Source organism: Musca autumnalis, unplaced genomic scaffold, assembly GCF_047663935.1.
Source record: "Musca autumnalis isolate F117 unplaced genomic scaffold, ASM4766393v1 scaffold_5, whole genome shotgun sequence".
Taxonomy (NCBI): domain Eukaryota; kingdom Metazoa; phylum Arthropoda; class Insecta; order Diptera; family Muscidae; genus Musca; species Musca autumnalis.
In genome coordinates, this window is record NW_027412088.1 from 132485911 (window position 1) to 132512953 (window position 27043).

The window sequence follows — 27043 nt, forward strand, 5'->3', positions numbered from 1 at the left end:
AAAACGGTAAAACCTACGAAAATATCATAAAGGTCAATCTTGTGGAGAATTTTCACAGCTAGGCCCATTTACATAGGACTCGCGGTTTCCAAGCAAAATCATGAAAACCTAAAGAACCCCTAAAAATGTGAACATAAATCGCGATTTATTTGAAAATCCCATTTTTTCATATATATTTGTACATTTATTTCCAGACCAAATTCCGTCACATATTCCAAATTTCATTGAAATCGAAAATATACATGGGAGCTATATCCAAATCTGAACCGATTTCGATATAATTTAGCACATTTATTTCTAGATCGAATTCAGCCACACATTCCAAATTTCATCAAAAATCGTACATATATAACGTGTTTGGAGCAGCATATACGTGAAATCGACTGAAAATATATATGAGAGCTATATCTAAATCTGGACCAATTTCGATATAATTTAGCACATTTATTTCTAGACCACCGTGGTGCAATGGTATGCACACACGCCTTGAACGCTGAAGGTCGTGGGTTTGATTCCCCGGCCAGCCAACATCAACATTTTCAACGGTGGCAAAATACCCCTCAGTAATGTTGGCGACATTTCCGGAGTATTTCAGCCTTGTAAAACTTCTCTACAAAGTGGTGTCTTAAGACACGCCGTTCGGACTCGGCGATAAACAGTAGGTCCCATATAATTGAGCTAATATGAATCGGGGTGCACTCATTGATATGAGAGAAGTCTCCCTTGTCCCGTTTGGGATGTGTATTATATATATTATTATTTCTAGACCGAATTCATATATATCGGGTTTTTAGTGCAGCAAATACCTGAAATCGGCTGAAAATATATATGGGAGCTATACCCAACACTGAACCGATTTTCTCTAAAAGCAATAGCGTTCTTCCTATGGCTCTAAATGATATTCCTCAATTTTCAGCTGAATCGGACAACAAATAATTCGACTAAAAAGTGAGTCTATGTATATCCCCAAAAGACACATTGTCAGATACCAATGCACAAAGACATAATAACCCTTATCACAGTGCGGTGTAGGGTATAAAAATAAGAGCTGCTAAGGTTGTTATATGTAATGGATACAGATTTATTTTGTTCACAGACTCATAGTCAAATTTGATTTGGACCATTTCTTCTTTCAACAGTATATCCAAAATTTTTGGATTTTCTGAGACCTTGAGTCAAAACTAGGTTTCATGTTACTTTAATGCACAAACTCAAATAAAAAACATTCATCAAAAAATTGGAAGTTATTCTCGTGCATTTTCGGCAAAATTGGAACAGATAAGACTAGAAGACCCGGCGAACTTCGTCTCGCGGACTGATTTATTAGGACGACGTAGAATGTTTGAAGTACTAACAGATTTTTCGAGTAATAGGTAAATTGTGCATTACGAATTCAATGTAATATTGTCTCGTCCTTATATATTTAAGAATCGCCATCTTTTACTGAAGTAGTCGTAGCTATTGTAGTAACTACAGTCGGACCTCGATTATCGGTGATGGTCGGGACCGGAGGCATTACGGATAATCGATTTTCCCGGATAATGGAGGCAATGATTTTATGCAGTTTTTGAACATATTTTTTAAGTAAAAATGGCATAATATTGTACAATAATATGAAAATCTGAAATTTTTATTAAATTTATTACGGTAATCCACAAAATTTTGGAAGGATACATAATATCATCATCATCAGATTCATCTGAATTGACTTTGTACCATGGTTTTTGTGATACCATAAATACCCAAATTGTGTAACACGCGAGAATTTCCAGTTTTTGTTTGTTTACCTTTTGTTTGCTTAATCAAATTAATTGGAAAGTGTGTTTCTACTCCCGGGTAATGAAGTTTATAACGAAAAATAGAAGAAATGGGAAACAGTCCAAAATTTCTTTTCTATCACGGATAATGGAGGTTCCCGGATAATCGAGGTTCAACTGTATTATGTTTAGAACCACATTGAGATTATGAAAAGTTTTCGGCAACAAAGTTATACATTTTTTGTATCTAAAGAAGATGGTTTTATCCAATACCGAATAATTCGATTTTAATATCGAATGGTTTGGCACTATTTAACAGAAAAATATATGTTAGAAATATGTTTGGATCCAAACAAATTAATTTAATTAATTTAGGTTGCATATATTTGATTGCAACCAGTCCTAAACATAACATATGTTTGGGTCCTGCAAACAAACATATGTTTGGGTGCAAAGAAATATTTGCTTAGATGAAATATAAATAAATACAAACCCAAAATCCACAAAAACACATACACATACGCCAGAGTAAGGCAATGTGTCACCCGTGAGCGTAAATTTACTCTCACTCACAACCTGTGTAGACTCCAACTGGTGGTGAGCGTAAATGTAGTCTTTACGCTCACGGGAGACCCATTATCTTACTCCGACATACACACATTTTGGTGTTGGTTTTTTTATTGAAATGTATAGAAATAACAAAAACAAAAGCAACAACAGACGGGCAAATACATACAAAATTTCAAATAAAAGAAATAGTGGCACACTTTTAGAAAGAAAAACAAATAAAAACTATCTATATCTTCTATATATCACCAATATTGTCAATTATTTCATATTCCATTTCAGAAAAAAAGGATAATTTTTTTTCGCGCTACATCAACGATTTTTGATATGTAGGTTAAGAAAAAAAATTCCCAGAACGAATCGGGTCGCGAGCCAATTTTTGGTTGTTGCGGACAAAAGTTATGGCGCTTTTATTTCGCTTTTTAAGAAAGAAAATATTATAAAAACGCTAATTATTTTAATGAGCACCATTGTTACAAAAAAGTTTTTTCGAAGTGACTTCAGTGAGTAGACTGCATAATACCTGCAAAATGTTACACAGAATTCGCGGAATGTACATAAAATTGATAAATTATTGAATATAAGTGAATTTTTTTCAAATTTAAGGTCCATTTAGTGGTCATAAAATTACATTAAAATTTGTTGTAGATCAAAACTTCACGGCGAATCAAATGAGACTACAATCGTTCAGATTGGTGTTATAGTTTTGATGTTACAGCCAAAATAAGCACATATTTTTTGTCAAAAAAAAATCTTTTAATTTTGCTTAAATCTCCCAATAAAATAGACAGATTTAGCTTTATTGACATTCATATTAAAGCTTTCCCATTAGGGAAGGTAATTATGTTGAAGAGGATATATCCCAAAGCTTCTGAAATGGAAACAGAGGTCAAATAACCCATTTTAATTTATATGCATTATAAAATAAGTGTAAATCGCGTAATTATCAAAACCATTTTGTCCGCATGTGATTTTCATGTACAGCAAGACTATATCGTTTAATTTATATATATTTTTCGAAATTTACATTGGCGGCTAAGATGTAGCATCGGTTGCATCCTAGCATTAAAAACCCTATAAAATATCTCTAATTTGCGCAAAGTGCATACAATTTTTGTCCGCATCCGATTTCAGTGTTCACCATGAAAATCTATATCGATATATATCTATTTCAAGGTAATCAATCAAGAACCGTGGATGTAGCATCACACACTATTTTTTGGGATAAAATGAATGTAGCTCCCTTATAAGTGAAGTTTTCAAATCTCTGTTTCCGCTAAAACGAAGATGCTGTACTAGTTGTTTCATTGCAGTGGAAACGAACCGCAGAAAACGCGATAAAATACGCGATATTTCCAAAAACAAATTTTGATAATTTTTCTACTTTGGAATTTCTTTAGTAGATGGATTTTCACGGGGAATGATTTATTGGATAAGGAACGTATAAAACTAAAATGTGCAATCAAGTAAAAAGAAATCGAATGACAATTGTTAAAATTAGGTCCGAAAAATATGATTTTTAGAAAAATGTTCGCACAAAATTTTCGTATTTGTATGCAGATTTCTATGAAGCTGTGCAGACTACATTCACAATATTCGTATCAAATAACTCAGAATCGCAAGTACTACAACCCTATAGGTTTTTAAAAAAACCTGCTTGCGGAATGAAATTAGAAGAAAATTTCAAAAAACACTGTAAATATGGCTTCAAAATGTCAGCATCAGTTTATGGTAGAAGCAGAAGAATTTTTGAAAAGTAATACATTAGTGAGATTATCCTTATTTAGTTTGCTTCTGCTTTTACTTTGACAGGAAACTCGAGAGAAGTGTGGTTTACTCACAAATCGAAAGATAACATAAAAAGACATGGTGGCTTCAACCCATTTTCACCAATTTTTTAACATAAATATAGCCACAGCTTCCACGCAAATTATCTTTTGAGACCAATATTTTTTGCCACGTCCTAAAACATTTCCATTTATCCAAAGGTATTTAATTTTTATAATATACAATCACGAGTGGCGTGTTCTAAAAGGGTAAACCTTGGCTTCAGCTATGTTAAATTTTCAAAAATATTGGTGATATATAGACATCGGATTTTTGCATGTTTTTTATTTCTCATCCGATTGGACTCAAATTTTGGATCTAGGCGTTTTGAGGGTCAATTTTTCGATATTTGGGGTCATATCAAAAATATGCAAAAAATATGAAAAAATATGCAAAATATATGCAAAAAATATGCAAAAAATATGCCAAAAAATATGCAAAAAGTATGCAAAATATGCAAAAAATATGCAAAAAAATATGCAGAATATGCAAAAAATATGCAAAATATGCAAACAGTTTTTGGTCGAAAATCGTCAAAAAAGTCGTAAAATTTACAATTAAAGTTGGAAAAAATCATCGAAAAAACTTTAAAGTGTCCTAAATTAAGACTGTTGGCCAGTTAACGTCGATTTTTAGCAGATTATTGTGTTATTTATACCTCTGACGACGGTGTGGTGTAGGGTATATGGTATTGTAATACTATTTTTATTGTTAAACTATGCAAAAATATAAAATTTGATAAAATATCAATCATGTTATGTAAATTTAATATTTTCTTTGTCTTAATTTATAGCTTTAGGCTGGTTTTAACTCAAAGGGAAGAAATCGATGTCGAATTTTTTAGGCGGCCTAAACTGTTTACTTAGATTAGATTTTAGATAGATTTAAATTAAGATTGCCAATTGAGCACCATTGGAATAAGTTAACACGTGCTACTGGAGCCTCGAAGTTATGAAAATCTCGTCTCTCTCGCCGACCCATATCTGTGGAGCGGTTAAAGCTATTTGCCTGTATTATGCATTAAATTAAAGGTCAATCTGTTTATTTTATATTCAAAAACAAAATGCGTAAGTATTACTGAATTCGAGATAGAAAGGCAGAGTCCCGATTAACGTGACTACGTACGCCTTAGGGCGAAAATGCAGCCTATCTGGGTATAGCCGACTACTTGGAGAACGCATTGTTTTAGTTGTTCGTCCTTTGTAATTAATTGGTTGTAATCTGTGGTGAGCTCGACTCGGAGTGAAGCTGTGACTTTTTTATGAATTTCGAACAGTTGTTCTTTTGTAAGTTTGGGTCGAATATTTCCGGAGAAGTTTCCATCTTCGCTTTGTTAAGATTTTTGTCGCCATGTGACTCTTTACGGTGTTTTGCACTGTCGGATCAAACAATGTCAATCCAACAAGTTCAGGACTAAGATACCACAGGTGATTTATCATTTTTTATTTCCTTTTTCTGTCTATGTTTTTGTATTTCAATAGATTTTCAATGAGGTCTAGGTCTTCATTTGAGGCTCAACGCTTCGTAGAATCTGAAGAACCATCTGTCCCGAAAATAATCAAGAACAGCTTCAACAAAAACTCCTAACCATGAAATTGTCATTGCTGCTGGATCCCTGTAAAGTGTCCTATAGGAACGTTAGTCGTATCAACAAATATATGATCTTTAGAAGCTTTATCCGCATATTCCAGGGAATTAAACAGTGAAAAATACTAACAACTTCAAGCAAGATACCCCAAAACAAGGCTATTTGCGTGCACTGGCATGAAAAACTATTACCAGGTATTCCCAAAACAGTGCAGAAAGAACGGGTTGCTGTTCTGATATCATCTGGTATGGGGGTTAAGAACAACTCCTGGGCGTTCCTGAAACTGACAATAGCTCAGGGGAGAAACAAAACTTAGCAGTGTACGAATGCCTAAAATAATGGGGTCTTACCAAATTGAGCAGATGTTAAGTCGAGAGCTTCTGTACCTGCGTACAGATTTATAAGAAGTATTGTTGAGAGGGATTTTTGACTGCAAGTTTGGCAGTACATCCGGACATCAAACAAACATATTCACGCGAGAATGTTTTAAAACTACTTCCCAGCTGACTTCCCAAGAACAAGAGGTCGTAGAAGCACTTTGTGTTTCGAGCCCGGTTTAAGGTTTCTTATTTTGTTTATTTATTTTGTATCAAAGGACAAAAACTGAGTGTTATAAATGAGAGTGTGGGTTATTGATTTTACAAAACCTATAATGAACAAGATAATGGTTATGTAGATATAATATTGGATGGATTGGGTAAACATAATCAATAGGTTGAAAAGGATTAGAGACAATAGATTGAGTTTAATACAACAAATAGTGAAAGCGAAATTCAGAAATATTTTTTAGGTCCAAAAAAAGACCTAAATCGCATTGAAGATTTATTGAAATACGAAACAAATATCAGATAAAGGAAATAACAAAATGATATATCATCTTAGTCCTGAACTTGTTGGCCTGATCTGATAGTTCAAACCACCGAAAAGAGCCAAATGCGACAAAAATCTTAACAAAGCAAGCAGAAGAAGATGGAAAAAACCAAACTAATAGTACGGTTACACTAGAGTTTTTTGCCGGGTTAACCCGCTTCGATAGGATTTATTTGACGTTTGCGCTATGGAATTGACATTTGAAATCCAAACCCACTGGGTTAATCCGGCTAAGTGTAACCGGGGTATAACAAAAGAACAACTGCCGAAATTTCCAAAAAAAAATCTACCAGGCGTAATTACAGGGTATACTTACTTGTTGTTCAAGAGATTAAGCATTAACTCCGAATTTCTTGAAAAAGATCTTGTAACGTGACCGCAGAACATCTATTACCAGGAAGGGTAAAAGATGTTAAACAACTTGAAAGTAGTGAGCGACATAGCAGAGCAAGGAGTCGAGTTCATCTTTACCCAGTATCTCCAAAATCACATTATGTCAGCCCCTTAAATAAATTTAAAAATGAACAAAATGTAAAAGGCATTTGTTTTCATTCCCAAAAATTGATAATATGGGAAGAAATACAAAATAATTTAAAAAATTAAGTTACAATGTTTTATTTATAAAAGCACTTAATACTAGAACATAATTTTTAATGATGGATTCTCTTAAATAAAACGCTGGTGGCCGTTTAATATTGCCACAATTTTTAATTCAAATGCAAGCGTTTTATTTGAGAGATTTAATCATTAAAAAATATTTTCTTGTTTTAAGTGCATTTGTAAATAAAACACTGTAACTTATATTTTTTTTAACTATTTTTTATTTTTAACTTTTCAGCAATTCATTTTTTTGACCACTGGGAACCTCATAACAAAATTATAGCCAATTTAGGCCGAAATGTAGATAAAAACTTTAAAATACCTGAAATCGTGTTGTACCGTTATATAGGAGCTATACCAAAACCTTGATATGAGTCCAACATTTTTAGTGAGGAAGTTTCTGTACCATTGGGAACCCCAAATGCCAAGTTATAGCCAATTCGGCCTAAAAATTTAACCAGAATCCTTAAAATACTTTAAATCGGGTGGTACCGCTATATGGGGGCTCTAAGAAAAAAATGGACCCATATTGGTTTTGGTTTCATATTCATGTATTGTCATCCAAGTCTGAAAAGTGTGCAAAGTTTTAGTTCGATTGGTCAACTACAACTGTGCGGAAAATAAGTTACTAGATTTGAACTAAACAGACACAAAAGTAAGTTAAATTAAGCACTGTAAAAAGGGTTTTTGCACAATAGACTCCATTTTCACCCTAAGGCGTTTTCGGGACATTGGCTTTATTATCTTGAATTCAGTATTACTTACGTATTTTGTTGTTCGGCAAGAAATATTAAGAATAGTATGGCATTAAATTTAATGCATAACACGGGCAAAAAGTTTTAACATGGGTAGCTGAAATCGTCAAATAGCCAAAAAGTCTAGATTTTCATAACTACGAGGACCCACTGGCATGTGTTAACATATTCCAATTGTGCTCAAACTCTAAAATCCAACCAAACTAAACACTTTAGGGGAGTGCCGCATAAAAAAATCCGACATCGATGTTTTCACTCTGAGTTAAAACCAGACTAATGCTACAAATTAAGACAAAGAAAATATTGAATATTAAATAAAATATTTGACAATTTAACAAATTTTATATTTTTTAATACGTTAATAATAAAAAATGGTATTACAATATACATATAACCATATTTTTATATCCACACTGTGGTAAGTGGTCTCAATAGCATAATAATCTGCTATAAAAGCGACGTTAAACGACCAACAATTTTAATTTAGGACACTTTGATGATTTTTCCCAACTTTAATTGTCAATTTTACGACTTTTATGACGATTTTCGGCCAAAAACTGTTTGCATATTTTGCATATTTTTTTGCATATTTTGCATATTTTGCATATTTTTTGCATATTTTGCATATTTTTTGCATATTTTGCATATTTTTGCATATTTTGTGCATATGCAAAATATGCAAATATGCAAAATAAATACAAAATATGACCCTGCCATTGAATTTAGATTTCTTTGAAACGAATTTTGGTCCAATCAGAATCTTTGTATCTCTATTATTAAAAAATATGCAAATATGCAAAATCCGATGTCTAGTGATATATAAAGTAGAAAAATGTTTGTACGTTTGTTTGTTTATTTGTTTGTTTGAAGTTTATGGATTCAAAAACCGCTAAACCGATCTTCCTCAAATTTTCAGAGTATATCACTACATGGCCTGAAAGTAAAATGTTATAAAATGTTTTGAAATTCCGCGTTGATCCGGAGATATAGCATCAGAATCGGAGGTACCTCCAAAAATTTAGATGTTGTATGCAAATATCTATAGAATGGTATCTTTTACCATCTCCAAATTTTAGATGTGTGAATGAATTTGATCTAGAAATACATTTGCCAAGTTATATTAAAATCGGCTCAGATTTTGATATAGCTTCCATATATATTTTCGGCCGATTGGTGTGCCAAATTATATCCAAAGCGGTTCAGATTTGGATATAGCTCCCATATATATTTTCGTCCGTTTTCATGTATTTGATGCAACAAACACGCTATGTATACCTGATTTTAATGAAATTTGGAAGAAAATTGGCCTACAAACAAATGTGTCAAACTATATTATACCTTAGTCGGGGTAGCGAAGCGCACTGGGTTCAGCTAGTATGTATATAAAATTGAAATTTGTTTGTCTGTTTGTTTGTTTGTGCCTTATAGACTCTAAAACAGCTGAACAGATCTTACTGAAATTTTAAGGGTACATTGCTACATGGCCTGGAATGAACATAGGCTATATCATTTTTTGAAATTTAGCGTTGATCTGGAGATATAGCATCAAAATCGGAGGTACCTCCAAAAAATTTAGATTTTGTGTGCAAATATCTTTAGAACTATTACAGATACAATCTCCAAATTTTGTATGTGTGACGGAATTTTATGTAGAAACAAATTTACAAAATTATATTCAAATCGGTTGAGATTTGGATATAGCTCCCACATACATATATTTTCGGCCGATTTCCTTATTTTATGTACCAAACATGCTATTTATGTCCAATTTCAAAGAAATTTGGAATGTGTGACGGAATTTTGTCTGGAAATAAACGTGTCAAATTATATCAAAATCGGTTCAGATTTGGATATAACTCCCGTACACATATATTTTCGGCCGACTTCCTTATTTTATGCACCAAACGCGCTATATATGTCCAATTTCGCTGAAATTTTAAATGTCCGAAGGAATTTGTTCTAGAAATAAATGTGCCAAATTATATCGAGATTGATTCAGATTTGGATATAGCTCCCATATACATATATTTTCGGCCGATTTCCTTATTTTATGCACCAAACACGTTATATATGTCCAATTTCGCTGAAATTTAGAATGTGAGATGGATATTGGCTTAGAAATATATGTGCCAATTTATATCGAAGTCGGTTCAGATTTGGATATAGCTCCTATATATATTTTCTGCCGATTTCATGTATTTGAGGCACCAAACACGCTATTTATATCCAATTTCAATAAAATTTGGAACGTGTGACTGAACTTGGTCTAGAAATACATGTGCCTAATTATATCGAAATAGATTCAGATTTGGATGTAGCTCCCATATATATTTTCGACCGATTTTCCGCATTTGATGTTTGGTGCTTTATATTTCCAAATTCGCAGAAATTTAGAATTTGTTACAGAACATGGTCTAGAAATAAATGAACCAAATTATATCGAAATCGGTTCAGATTTGGATATAGCTCCAATATATATTTGCGGCCGATTTTCCACATTTGATGACCCAGACACGCTATATATGTCCAATTTCGCTGAAATTTGGAGGTTCTGACGGAATTTGTTTTAGAAATAAATGTGCTAAATTATATCGAGATCGGTTCAGATTTTAATATAGCTCCCATATATATTTTCGGCCGATTTCCTGTATTTTATGCAACAAGCACGCTATATATGTCCAATTTCGCTGAAATTTGGAATGTGTTACAGAACTTGGTCTAGAAATAAATGTGCCAAATTATATCGAAATCGGTTCAGATTTGGATATAGCTCCTGTATATATTTTCGGCCGATTTCCTGTATTTTATGCATCAAACTCGATATATATGTCCAATTTCGCTGAAACTTGGAATTTCAGATTTTAATATAGCTCCCATATATATTTTCGGCCGATTTCCTGTATTTTATGCAACAAGCACGCTATATATGTCCAATTTCGCTGAAATTTGGAATGTGTTACAGAACTTGGTCTAGAAATAAATGTGCCAAATTATATCGAAATCGGTTCAGATTTGGATATAGCTCCTGTATATATTTTCGGCCGATTTCCTGTATTTTATGCATCAAACTCGATATATATGTCCAATTTCGCTGAAACTTGGAATGCGTAACGGGATTTGGTCTAGACATAAAAGTGCCAAATCGGTTCAGATTTGGATATTGCTCCTATATATATTTTCGGTCGATTTTCTGTATTTGATGCATTAAACTCGCTATATGTGTGCAATGTCGTTGAAATTTGGGATGTCTGGCTGAATTTGTGCGAAAAATAAATGTGCCAAATTATATGGAGACCGGTTCAGATTTGGACACATTATATATGTATATCCAATTTCACTGAAATTTGGAAAGCGTGACGAAATTCGTTCTAGAAATAAATGGGACAAATTATATCGAGATCGGTTCATATGGGAATATAGCTCCCAAATATATTTTCGGTCGATTTCATGTTTTTGTTACGTATGTTAAATTTCAATGAAATTTTGAATACTTAGCAGTCAGTAGAAGTTATCATTATTTACACAAGTACTTATAGTTGGGAAGGAATTGACCAAGGCTATAGCTATTAAGTATCATGTCTTTGAGAGACTTCTTAAGATTTATGTTTTATTATGATATATCTAAATCATTAGGAATACTTATAGGCGGAAAGTTATAGGCGAAAAATAAATGTGCCAAATTATATGGAGACCGGTTCAGATTTGGACACATTATATATGTATGTCCAATTTCACTGAAATTTGGAAAGCGTGACGAAATTCGTTCTAGAAATAAATGGGACAAATTATATCAAAACACGCTATGTATGTTCAATTACAATGAAATTTGGAATGTGAGACGGGATTTGGTCTAAAAATAAATTTGACAAATTATATCGAGATCGGTTCATATGGGAATATAGCTCCCATATATATTTTCGGTCGATTTCATGTTTTTGTTACGTATGTTAAATTTCAATGAAATTTTGAATACTTAGCAGTCAGTAGAAGTTATCATTATTTACACAAGTACTTATAGTTGGGAAGGAATTGACCAAGGCTATAGCTATTAAGTATCATGTCTTTGAGAGACTTCTTAAGATTTATGTTTTATTATGATATATCTAAATCATTAGGAATACTTATAGGCGGAAAGGCTTTCGGAGGAGTGTTACCTCCTAAAACATACAAAAATACCGTAGTAGATCCATAACAACCCTGAATAGGTATATAACGCCTTCATATCTCCTATAATTATTCGTTAAAATATTAAAAACGTTGATATAATTATGGCATTCCATTATATTTTATCGTAGTCGGGGCAGCCAAGCGCACCGGGTTCAGCTAGTTAATTATAAAATATAGAAACATCGTTGAGCGCTTCTCGTTAGTTGTAAAATAAAACACATTCTCCTCAAAATTTGAAGCATCAACGGGAAATCGGCATCTGGAATCAAATGATTATATACTGTAATAAATAGCTATATCAATATTTCAAATATATGCATGTATGTATATGAAAAATGTATTAATGTTATTACCACCCAGATAGCATTTAGAAGACTGTTTTTTCAAAAATCACATTGAGGAGTCTTTTTAGAGTCCTTTTGGTGATCAAAAATTGATTAAGTCGCTTGTGTGATCAGAAAGGGACTCGAAAGTGACTCCCTGTAATGATTAAAAAGAGTTCAATTTAAAATACAACAACAAATGTGTTGCAATCACAAATAAATCATTGAGGTGTTTAAAATGTGACAATTTTTTGTTATTTATTGTCACATTTTGATCATCTGGAAGATTGAAAAATGCTTAATCAAAAAAGGGTCATACAGGTGTTTGAAAAGTGATTATAATTATGTATACTCTGATCATATTTTGAACAGATAGGTGATTAAAAACTGATTGTTTTGTTTTATTTTTATTTGGTTGTAATTATTTATAAATAAAAAAATAAAATTCTCATATACACTTTCTACAAAATTTTGATATAAATGTAACGTATAATATTAAAGGTACAGACAAACACAACACAACAGGTTTTGCCAAGTGAAATGAAGAAGCAGTGTTCTAACCACCAAGCAACATAAAGGATAATTAAAAGACATAACAAAGCAGAAAAGACTATAAAACAAAGGAAAGAAACAAAGAAGAATAAAAAGAAAATTTTTTTAATTTATTTCGTCTAACAAAAAGACTCATAAATGACTCCCTAAAGACTCATAAATGATTATAAACATGACTCTAAAAAGACTCGAAAAAGGGTCCGAAATTAATCAACAAAACACCAATAAATGATTGAAATACGACTCGAAAAAGACTCATTTGTGATTTGTTTAGAAGAGTCGCCTGAGGTTATGTTTTCCTACCGACAAAGGAGTCATTTATGATCAGAAAATGAGCTCATATTCTAGCTTTTTAATCGTGCAGTCGGATCAAAAAAGACTCGAATTTGATTAAAATTTTCAAAAAATGCTGACTGGGCAATATTAAAAGCTATTCATTATAAATTCAATTTTAAAATTTCCAATTATAAGATGTATGGGGCATTTAATTTACTAAAAAATATAAAATTTATATATATATATATATATATATATATATATATATATATATATATATATATATGGCGAATAACAAAATTCCTTTACAATTCCATTTGAAAAAAATTAAAAATTTTTTTTGCGAGCACATCTACGATTTTTGGTATAGAGGTAAAGGGAAAAAATCCGGTTTCAAATCTGCTCGCGTTCACGAAATTGGCCAATGCGCGCAAAAGTTATAGCGGTTTTTATTCTCATATAAAGAAAAAATATTTAAAAATATATTTTTTGTTGTTATGAGAAAATGTATGCATAAATCGTTAACAGCATTCCATATCTATTCGTAGATGTTTAAATAGTTATTAAATTTATTATTATTTTCGCGGAAAATCAACAAATAATAAAAAAATTTTGAAGTACATCAAAATTATCCTGTCCCAGAATCCGTACAAACCCTCAAAAAATAAATTAAAGAATATATGCGGAATCTAGACAATGCGTAGAAAAATATGATACCAAATTTATAGAGATTGGGTACATAGATTGCTTATTATACCAACAACAAAAGAGAAAAACTTATTGTTGGAAAATATTGTTGCAAATATATTTTTTGGTTTAATTAGAAAAATTAGAAAAAAATATTTGGGAGTTCTCCAACTATTTCACTAAAATCCCATACAATAATGAATGTATACTATTAAAACTTCATCAGAAAATATGGTTTACCATCGCGAGAGTTTAACTGATTACTGTGATAACTTATAAGGGTAGGAAATTAAGAGTAATATTGAAATTACAATCATTCAATTAATATTAAAATTAAAAAGCCCGTTATTCGCGAATTAGTTAAAGTCGGTTGATGCGCATCCGTTTTTGGATACAGCGAATCAATCTCTTTCAAAATTTATGCATATTTCGATGTTTCACTCAGGGGCCATTGTGTGCCGCCAGTTGCATCATACACTGCAAAAAAAACCTTAAAGTTGGTAAAAGTCGCGCAACTTGCATACGATTTTGATGCGCATCCGGTTTCATCAGCGCCTATCAAAATGTACCAATTTTACTTAGATTCTTCAAGAACCGCGGATGTGCCTCCACATTCAATTTTTTGTGAAAGACCCATATTACTCGCGTATCTCTTTTCTTTTATGACACGCGTTTTCGCAAATATTATAATCGCCAGTAAAGGATTCCATTTATGTAAAAAAATTTAAAGAAAATCGCGGTTTAGTACACGGATTTGTCAAAATATATTTTTGCTGATTTTCCGATTTTCAAGGTATCTATATCCGAGGTTTTAGTAGATGGATTCGATCGCGGAAGGCTTCATTAGAACCGTCGCGTAAAAAAACTAAATTCACGCGGGTTTCAAAATTTTACACGCAAAAAATAGGTTTTGTAAGAAAATTCACGCATCAAATTTTGGCCTTTCGACTCCAATTACTAGGATGCTGTAAGGAGCACACTCATGAGATATGCATCGAACGACGTAAAATCACGAGTTCTATAATCGCATTAAGAGTTTGAAATATTATCTTCTTGCGTGTCCGGATTATTAAAAAAATTCAAAAAACTCCGAAATTCCGGCTTCAAAATGTCAGCATCAATTTTAGGTGGATGCAGTGGATATATCGAAAAATCGTACACTACAATCTTGTTGCCCATGGAGTATTCTGCGATTCTTTCTTTGGAGATAGGTCTATAAAATGTAAGGTTAAGCCAGAAATCGTATGGGAACATAAAAAAACTTGTTGGCTTCAACCCATTTTTACTCATTTTTCTACATTGATGCCAACACAGCTTCCACGAAAATTAATTTTAATGGTCGACATAATGGGATCCCTCCTAAAACACTTAATTTTAAAGAATTGTAGTCATACTTTCTAGAATATGTCAACAGTTCGCGAATTCTGAATGGGTGAAACTCGGATTCATCGATTGTAAAAATTTTTTTTTTTTTATTTTTGCCTTATTAAGGCGAAGGCCATTTATAGTGATATTTAATTAATTCTCTTTCGAGTTGAGCTGTTAGGCCTTTAGAGATACATTGAAAAATTAGGAGTCTACCGAAGTCCCACGCATCCAACCATTACACTACGTTTCACGGGTGGTAAATCCGATCTTCAGGTGTATTAGGATGTTGTTTTTGTGGCAGACGAAGGCAAAGCTTGGTAACTGGTATATATATCGAACTTCATTAGATAAATGTATATGCGAAATTATGCAGTTAATTGAAACCCCAAACTTTTCCTATAGTTCTGCTTTGGTAATCCCATTTTTCAATGTTCACAAATACTATGGTAAGTTTTATTCCTACATCATTAGTAATTGCTCTTCTATATCAGAAGATTTTATTTTTTGATCATCAATTATTGTCTACTAAAGTTTTGACAAGTTGATGGTGGCTTAGAACGCTAAGACGCCGGCAACCTTGACACTCAGTTGTCGGAGACCCAGGTTCGAATCCCAGCCTGGCTCAAATTTTTGTTTTTCGCCATATACTCAACGTCACACAGAGGGGAAACATAGGCCTAAAGTTGCTCAAAACTCAAAATATGAAAATCGTTTCTTATGAAAAAAATGTTGATAAACGGCAACCAGACTCTTTTCTACATTTGCTATAGCCATCCTCGACTTTGTAAGATTAACCAATCCAATGCAGCAGTCGATTGAACTCAGCCATACTGAAAACAAAAAATAAATTTTCGAAAACTATGAAATTAGGTGAACATTAAAATGACATTATTTTCGCGAAAAATTATATTTTTCACGATTTATTGTTTTTGTACAGTCTCCGAACAAGATTAGCATTTAAAATTTTCAGATTGATTTTACATTTTTGCTCTTTAATAATGGTGATACATATCCTCTTTATGAACATTTTTTATGATAATTTTTAAGATTACTACAATTTCAATAGTGAAAAAGTCTATTTCCCCGTCGTTTCCCGACCATAGTTTCTTCTAATGTTTTATGCGCTTGATTCTCAAATATCAGATTCAATCATAAAAAATTGCGCATATTTGCGCCATTCCGAAAAAATCTAATTTTTCTTAACTAAAATAGGAAATATTTTTTTATGGAATTGCAAGGTTTACTCACACTAAATTTTGTTCCGCCTTATAACCGGGGCTCTTATTTATCTGACTAAACCGACACCTATCAAATATGTTTGCATTATTCAGAAACATTCGCTGCTTTTCTCATGTGAATTGAGAAAAATTTAATTTAAGTAAGTTTCAAAAAATAAAATTTGGAATGAAATATATGTATATGGGACTATATATACATCTGTACCGATTTGTTTGAAAATTGGCTCAATGTTTTTTTAGGCTAGTTCAGGTTGCATGTGTCAAATTTCAGTGATTTTGGTGAATTTTTATCTCATATCAGATGCGAATATATATGGAAGCTGCATCCAAATCTGGACCGATTTTCTATAGGATTAATCCTTGTACAGAAGATATGCTTTGTGCAAAATTTTACATCAATCCGACTGTAAATGAGCTTTCTAGGGCTTTTGATAAACTTTTAACACACATTTCCCCTCTGTGCGTCAGTAGAATAGAAATGATTTTCTGATCAATTTTTCGATAGTACTATGAAAAATAGGCATTTATTTTCTTTCAGTCGATAAAGCAAGGCTTTCTAATCATTTTTCACCAAAGAAAACATAAAAATTATTCCGCGGACACCGAAATAATAGCGTTAAAGGGTTTAAACTGACAGATATTTGAAACATCTCGGAATATCAATAGGAGTCGCGCAGTTTTGTCATATTTCTTCACAATAAGATAGAATATGCCACAGACAACCTCGACGGATACAATCGAGTGCTTCAAAATTTCTTATAAAAACCATGATGTTGTGTTCAATAAAATGTTTTTTCCGCGAACAAGTCTGCCGTTCAAAGGTTTAAAAATATGCTCCAGATTTGGAGGAAGATAATCTAATACGAAAACAACCGTTATTTTAATACACTGAAGAGGCGAACACGGGAGGGTAAAAACGTTTGTTTTTGCTTTGGTGGTGTCTATGCCAAAATCGTGTGTTTCGTGCCTCGTTGTTGTTGTTGCGAATTTTTCCACAAACAGTATTTTTGGATGCGTGGGACTTCGGTAGACTCCTAATTTTTCAATGTATCTCTAAATGCCTTACAGCTCTACTCGAAAGAGAATTAATTAAATATCACTATAAATGGCCTTCGCCTTAATAAGGCAAAAATAAAAAATAATTTCAGCATGAGCCAGGCTGGGATTCGAACCTGGGTCTCCGACAACTGAGTGTCAAGGTTGCCGGCGTCTTAGCGTTCTAAGTCACCATCAGCTTGTCAAAACTTTAGTAGACAATAATTGATGATCAAATCAAAAATAAAATCTTCTGATATAGAAGAGCAATTACTAATGATGTAGGAATAAAACTTACCGTAGTATTTGTGAACATTGAAAAATGGGATTACCAAGCAGGACTATAGGAAAAGTTTGGAGTTTCAATTAACTGACATAATTTCGCATATCCATTTATCTAATGAAGTGCGATATATATACTAGTTTCCAAGCTTTGCCTTCGTCTGCCACAAAAACAACATCCTAATACTCCTGAAGATCGGCTTTACCACCCGTGAAACGTAGTGTAATGGTTGGATGCGTGGGACTTCGGTAGACTCCTAATTTTTCAATGTATCTCTAAAGGCCTTACAGCTCAACTCGAAAGAGAATTAATTAAATATCACTATAAATGGCCTTCGCCTTAATAAGGCAAAAATAAAAAATAATTTCAGCATGAGCCAGGCTGGGATTCGAACCTGGGTCTCCGACAACTGAGTGTCAAGGTTGCCGGCGTCTTAGCGTTCTAAGCCACCATCAACTTGTCAGAACTTTAGTAGACAATAATTGATGATCAAATCAAAAATAAAATCTTCTGATATAGAAGAGCAATTACTAATGATGTAGGAATAAAACTTACCGTAGTATTTGTGAACATTGAAAAATGGGATTACCAAGCAGGACTATAGGAAAAGTTTGGATTTCAATTAACTGACATAATTTCGCATATGCATTTATCTAATGAAGTGCGATATATATACTAGTTTCCAAGCTTTGCCTTCGTCTGCCACAAAAACAACATCCTAATACACCTGAAGATCGGCTTTACCACCCGTGAAACGTAGTGTAATGGTTGGATGCGTGGGACTTCGGTAGACTCCTAATTTTTCAATGTATCTCTAAAGGCCTTACAGCTCAACTCGAAAGAGAATTAATTAAATATCACTATAAATGGCCTTCGCCTTAATAAGGCAAAAATAAAAAAAAAAGTATTTTTTCTCTTTCTTACAGTTAACCAACATAGGAAGCGAAGAGGAAAAGAAAAAAATGGTATGAATTATTTTTGTTCTTTTTGTTCAGTTTTCTAAAGTAAATAAAGAAGGAAGGAAGAAATATGGATGTACCTATTTAATACATTATATAATCATTTGATTGCAGATGCCGATTTCCTGCTGATGATTTCAACTTTGAGGAGTAAGTGTTTTATTTCACAACTAATGAGAAGCGCTCAACGATGTTTCCATATATTTGTTTCTTTTTAAAAGTGTGACTTTTTATAAATTATTCCATTCCGTTTTTGTTTTATTTAAGTCTGTTATGTATTTTTTGTAATTTTTTATGTCCCTATGCGTCTGTAGTTACTTTTGAGTTTGGTATTTCTACGCGTTTCAATAAACCGCCATCTTTTATAAATGTGTGTATATGTTAGAGATATCAAGTGAGCACTTACTGAGAGCAAGTGAGCACACATTTCAATGTGTTTTACATTAAAATTTGGGCATGTGTTTGTTTTTACAGTGTTTTATTTAATTTGCCTTGGTGTGTGGTGTGTGTTTAGTTCAAATCTGGTAACTCATTTTTAACACGGTTGCAGTTGACCAATCGAACTAAAACTTTGCACACTTCTCAGATTTGGATGACAATACACGAATATGAAATCATAACCAATATTGGTCCATTTTTACACTGTTTTACAGTGTTTTATCTAATTTGCTTTTCAAATCTGGTAACTCATTTTTCACATAGTTGCAGTTTACCAATCGAACTTAAAATTTGCACACTTTTTAGATTTGGATGACAATACATAAATATGAAATCAAAACTAGTATTGGTCCATTCTTACAGTGTTTTTACGGTGTCTAACTTGACCCCCTTTTCAAATCTGGTAACTGATTTTTAACACGGTTGCAGTTGACCAATCGAACTAAAACTTTGCACACTTTTCAGATTTAGATGACAATACATGAATATGAAACCAAAACAAATATGGGTCCATTGTTTCCTATAGCCCCCATATAACGGTACCACCCGATTTCCGGTATTTTGCTTTTCAAATCTGGTAACTCGTTTTTCACGCGGTTGCAGGTGACCAATCGTACTTAAACTTTGCACAGTTTTCAGATTTGGATGACAATACATGAATATGAAATCAAAACTAATATTGGTCCATTCTTACAGTGTTTTTACGGTGTCTAACTTGACCCCACTTTTAAAATCTGGTAACTAATTTTTAGCACGGTTGCAGTTGACCAATCGAACTAAAACTTTGCACACTTAGATGACAATACATGAATATGAAACCAAAACCAATATGGGTCCATTTTTTCCTATAGTCTCCATATGACGGTACCACCCGACTTCTAGTATTTTGAGGATTTTGTCTTCATTTTTAGCCCGAATTTGCTGTAACTTGGCATTTGGAGTTCTCAATAGTCCAGGAACTTCCCCACTAAAAATTGTGGACGTAGGTCAAGGTTTAATATAGCATCCATATAACTGTTCCACCCAATTTCAAGCATTTTAATCTACATTTTCTGCTCAAATGGACTGTAATTCGGCATTTGGGGATCTCAGTGGTCAAAAATGTATTTACTAAAAAGTTAAAAATAATTTAAAAAAATTAAGTTTCAGTGTTTTATTTAGAAATGCACTTAAAATTGGAAATAATTTGTCGCTTAGCCTCAATAAATATATTCTTTCTCATGATGGACTCTTTCAAATAAAACGCTTGCCGTTTAATTTTGCCACCATTCATAATTTAAATGCAAGCGTTTTATTTGAGAGATTCTATCATGAGATATAATATATATATTGAGGCTAAGCGACAAATTATTTCCAATTTTAAGTGCATTTCTAAATAAAACACTGAAATTTAATTTTTTTAAATTATTTTTTATTGTGGCTTTTGAGTTTGTATTTATATTATATCTAAACAAATATTTGTTTGCATCCAAACATAAATTTGCTTGCAAACAAATATATGTTTTAGAATTCCTTAGTCCCGGCCCACACTAGAGTGAACTTCAATAAAAAATTTCATGAAATTAGTCGTTCTTAGATCGAATTCCCCACTACAGCAACACTATGATTTTACTCTACTATGGAACTCGATCTAGAAACACATAATTTCATGATTTTTTCTCAATGAAATCAGTCTAGTGTGCACCGGGACTTACATGATAAGCACTACCTTAGAATTCCTTACATGACAAGGAAGATGGTTGGCTATCAGAAAAGGGCTTCGATGATGAGAAGCACGACGCTGATGAAACAGAATGGTACCCAGAGAGAGAAAATGATCAAGTCGAGGATACTGTAATTGATGAAATTGTCCACGAAAATCTTTACACTGGTGCTCCACTTGTTCAGGAGGGAGTAAGTGATCAACAATCCAATCTCATGGACAAAAGAAAATTGATATGGAAAGAAATAACATGCAATTTGTCGCGGAAAACATTAATTTCTTGGGTAATGCTACTTATCCTTATGATATATCTAAACTAGAAACCGTTGTTTGATATTTGGTATTATTCGACCTTTTTATTCAATGTAACAAATAAGAAGTTTTTTGAGCTTGAGGTCATTATATTTGTTTCTTAATTTCTTCATTCTTTTTCCCAATATTTCGCAATTATTTAATTGCATCATCAGGGGCTAATCTACAAAACAATATAAATATTGATATTATATTATATGCTCACAGCGTTATTATAATTTTTAGACATAAGCATCAAAATAATTTTTATAGAAAACAAACATCATAATATATCTAACACAAAAGAGTATAAATTGCTTACATCTACGTAAAAACTAAATTCGTCAAATATTTCCTACAAACTACCGTAGTTTCACTACTATTGTCGGCTGTAAATATTGCACTAAAAGTTCTACGTATTGCACATTCTCTTTTGTGTTAAATGTCTGTAACAATAAGCTGCATTTTCTGTGTCGCTCTTGTAGTTGATCTTCTTCTTTGTTGGTATGTTGTTGATATGCAGCATCTCTAGAGTCAAGCGTCTGTTGTAGTTGTTCTCTGTTTGTAGTATACGGACGTTGTCGAAATTGGGTATATGATTGTTAAGCTTACAATGGTCCGCAAGCGCTGTTTTTTGTGTTTTGTTTTGATGCCTTAATTTGATGTCCGATTTATGTGCTGATAATCTGGTTAAGTGTTTCACACATTTTTTCACAAATGATTTTGTCAATAAAATATTGGAACAAACAAACCTGTATATATTACAAGGTAACCCGAACTAAGCTGCACATTTTACTGAGTCCGACAAAAAGAAATTATTTTTATGCATGTCAGCGCAGAAATCATACTGGTACCACAGTATGGATATGGACCGATCGCATCACCACTGACTTTGAATAAATGTTAAAAAATTAAGCTATCATTACATTTCAAGGATAATGATCTTCATAAACCCGTAGGACACCCACAACATGACAGACTCCGCAAAACCCGCCCTGTAATACAGCACCTTAACGAATGATTTGATACAGTACCAAGGGACCAAAGACTGTGCTACAAAAATTGAATATTTCCTAAAGCATTATTTTCCCGAAAACCCCTAAAAATGACGCTTCAAGTTATATGTACTATGTAATTTTATGGGATATGCACACAAAATTGAAGTTTACTCTGGACATGAAAATTTAGAAAAAAAATCCAGGTGAAGGATAATGAAGTGGTAACTATCCACATATGCTGGATCTTTACCTGTCACTGAGGTCTCCAGATATGACAAGGCGAAAAAAAAGAAAAAAATGGCTTTGTCGGTCCTTTTATTGAGCATGAGTACAATAAGCATATGGGAGGTGTAGTCCTTACGGATAGTTTTTTTTTGGAAAGAAACCGTACACCAATTAGGTCAAAATATGTTATATGGGTATTTTTTCTGCTTACTGGATCTCTCAGTAATTAATGCGTGAGTCCTTTATACGAAAAATGCCAAGGAGAGTAATCAGCATGAAAAAATATACTTACAATGATCCAGTTCAGAAACGAATTGGCAAAATTTCCCCAACCTCCAAAAGATATAAGAACAGATGGTGGTGAACATTGGCCACAAGTGGTTGGGCCACTCCTTGGAAATATCCTAACTGTAATGGATATTCCACAATTTCTTGCAGTGAATTTGTGGCTAAAATAATAATTGTTTTGTTAAATATTATAAAGACCCAATGATATACTCTACTCTTTTGTTTTTTATTTCCAAAATATGCTGTTGATCTGGCAATGCTTGACGATGGAAATTTCCATCATATTGTTTTTTGCTAAAAACTTATACTAAAATATTTTTTCGCTTCATGAAAAATTCCTTCGTGAATTCTATCTCCTTGATTTTTTCGACAAAAAAGAAAAAAATCATGCAAAGAAGGATTAAGAAATACGGTCGCTTTTTCAGTTGAGGCAACTGATACAATAATTTTTGAACTTATACGAATGTTACGTGGACTTTGTTCCCAGAGCCGTGGAGATGGCGACTTTAAAACTCGATGATTACTCGAGTATTTTATATAATCTAAAGAAGACTTGTCGACTTGATTCCATTATTCTTTGTCATATTTTCCAACAAAAAAACGTTAATGGCAATGGATTTGAAAACAATTCTCAATTCTTCTCCTGTATCGGGGCTGTTTGAATGAGAAATCAATGTCAGAATATAGTTAGAAAACTGTTATATAAATGCTTGATAGGCAAACGTAACCAATTTTCATGAATTGATTACTGTAAATAGGCTGAAGCATAAAATATAATATAATAATATAATAATTGTTCCACAAACATCCCATACGGGACAAGGGAGACTTCTCTCATATCAATGAGTGCACCCCGATTCATATTAGCTCAATGATATGGGACCTACTGTTTATCGCCGAGTCCGAACGGTGTGTCTTAAGACACCACTTTGCAGAGAAGTTTTACATGGCTGAAATACTCAGGAAATGTCGCCAACATTACTGAGGGGTATTTTGCCACCGTTGAAAATTTTGATGTTGACTGGCCCGGGAATCGAACCCACGACCTTCAGCGTGCAAGGCGGGTGTGCATACCATTGCACCACGGTGGCACGGAAGCATAAAATATGTGTGTGCATATATGCAAATTTTTCGCTGAAAATTAAATAAAAGAAATGCAAAAACACAAATCAAATGCAATTCCAACAAAAAACGTTAATGGCAATGGATTTGAAAACAATCCTCTAAAGCGATTTCTTACGGGTTCTCAATTATTCTCCTGTATCGGGGCTGTTTGAATGAGAAATCAATGTCAGAATATAGTTAGAAAACTGTTATATAAATGCTTTATAGGCAAACGTAACCAATTTTCATGAATTGATTACTGTAAATAGGCTGAAGCATAAAATATGTGTGTGCATATATGCAAATTTTTCGCTGAAAATTAAATAAAAGAAATGCAAAAACACAAATCAACAATAAAATAATCAAAGAAATGTGGGGGGACCATTAATTTTCTTCAAAAATATATTGGAAATTTTTAAATTATTATTATTAAAATCAGTACATCCGTTCTTGAGTTATAAGCGTAGTTTTGAGTATTCTGAAACATATAGTACAATTTTTTGACGAAAATGTTTGTAGAATATTCTGATCTGATTTAAACACATTTTATAGGAGTTTTAAATTTTCGAAAAAAGATTCCCCAAGTTCTATTCAGTAAAAATGCCAAAGACATACATATATACCTAAAATACAAGGTTTCCAAGGTATCTTAACTCGAATATTTCGATCAAAGTAAAAATGATTTTGTTGAAGCTACTTGCATTCAATGCCTCAATTACGACAGTAACAGTTTTTTCTGGGGCAAACCCATACTTCTTGAGACAACAACCCGAAAGTTGTAAAAAACGCCTATGGCACCATATGTAGTGGCTGGAGAGCTCGAACCGAATACTGCGTTTGTCCTCAATTTGGATATTGTAATATTTCTTTGAATATTAGATGAAATTCGAAGGTGGTGCTTATAGGTCCACTCTTTCCGGTACCTCCCCCACAGAAGTTCGAAAATATTCGCTAAAATGGTACGCGCGATATCTTATAGACCTAGCAACCGATTTGTTCCAAACTTTGGAGCTCTAAACGTTGACGAAACTTAGATTATGTTCAAATTTTGGCCCTATCTGTTCAATCCTTGGGGTACCACCTACACAAATATTCAACATTTAGGACATTTTTACCGAAGGTTTTCCTAGTGGCCCTGTTTACAGCGATATTATGTTTTTCGTAGACTAGTATGGTAAAAAGCCCGATCTATCGATATCCCCGCAAATGTTTGATCTTTAATCTTATCCATATTTTTGTTGATTCATACATCCAAAAGTTCGAAAACCCTCCTGAATACATAAGTTTTTTTGGAAAAACATTATTTCAATCCACACAGGCTGAGGGTATATCTCTGTCGGCAAAGCCGACTGATACTTTCTTACTTGTCTAGTATATTTTTAATTCTGAGTGCCTAAGAATTCATCGTGGGAAAATGTTTCAATATAGGTCAATGTTTTTGTATAGCCCCCATGGGTACAGTCAAATTTTGGGTTTTTTGAACATTTTAGATTTATATTGAAACTAAAGTTGCTTAAATTGTAAATCGTGCGTTTTGAAGGGATTAAAATTATTTTTACGAAACATCGTCTCCATATATTTTCGCTTCGAAATAACCTCCATACACAGGAGCAGTCAAATTTGACATATTTTGAAGATCTTACCCATTCCTTTAAGAGAATTTTTACAAATTTTGGAAAGATATCGTAAAAATTATGGTTAAACAGTTTATTATAGTGATATCCTAATAAGTATACAGCAAAATATATTTCTTAGTGTGTGAAAAGTATATTCAGTGGTTCTATGTACATAAAAAGGACTACTTTCTAAAAAAAAATTATCGTAAATTTCCAAGAACAATATCACACTGACGATCAATAATAGCCTGTCGTACGTAGAGTAAAAACAAATAACACAACAACAAATACAATATAAAAATAACAATCATAGCTCCAATAACGAGTACAAAATATATTATGTTCAAAATTCCCAGATTTTTAATGAATGACTATTCACCATTTCAGGAAAAAATAACGGCAAAAACGGCACAAAGTACCGAAATACCCCCGCGGCCAATTCAGTACCATTTCCATACTCTAGTGTAGAAAAATTGTATTGTATGTATGAAATTTTAAAAATATGGATATATGTTGGGAATATACCAAAATATGAACCTATGATGATCATTTTCTTCGTGGAGTTCTTCCACCCTTTGAGAATCCGAAATATCAAGTTACAGTCACAACGGTAGGCTAATCATTTAAAAGACTTCACATCGTGCGGTATAGAAGTACATTCCAATATGAGAATCTGCAATACCTCTTCTATGAGGGCTATATTGATGCTGGAAAACTATAGACATTCTGCTATCGTTTTGATTACTGACGAAAAACAAATTTTATATATATCTGTCACGAATTATTAAAAAAAAAATAATTTGTTCAGAGTTCAATATAGACAAGGCTTTACGCCAACGATCGAAACAATAGTCGGACTATCGACAGTTTGCCAGCCCTAGGCTATTTAAAACGTGCATCTATACTCACATTCTTTATAGAAATATTTTATATCCATATCAAATACAAAGTATGTAATTTCAGTAATTTCGATGGGATAATGAGGCTAAAACGTTTAAAATACCGTTCTTTGGGGGCTATATCAGAATGTGGACCCGCACTGACAAATTTCTGGGAGAGAGTTTTGCAGCCCCAACGAAGACTAAATATCAAATTTCAACAATTTTGGTATGAAAATATGGCTCAAACCTTCAAAATACCGAAAATCGGGAGGTACCGTTGTATGGGAGCTATTTCAAAACGTGAACCGATAGAGCCCATTTTCATCACCAAACTTCCTAGGAGTAATTGAAGCTTCTGTGCCAAATAAAAAACTCCATATTAAATATTTAGAGCTGTATCTGGAATTCAACAGACACATACCTGGACGGACCTGGTCAAATACCTTATAGGGTCTCGGACGAATGTTTCGATGTGTTACAAACGGAATGACAAAGTCAATTATACCGTCCAGTATGGTTTAAAAAATTATACCGTTTTGCAACATTCTTCAGATTACATTGATATAAGCCTTTGTTGTTTGCACAGAAAAAAGATATTACACTTTAAACACAAGAAAATTTAATTTTTTATGTTATTTTTGAAATTGT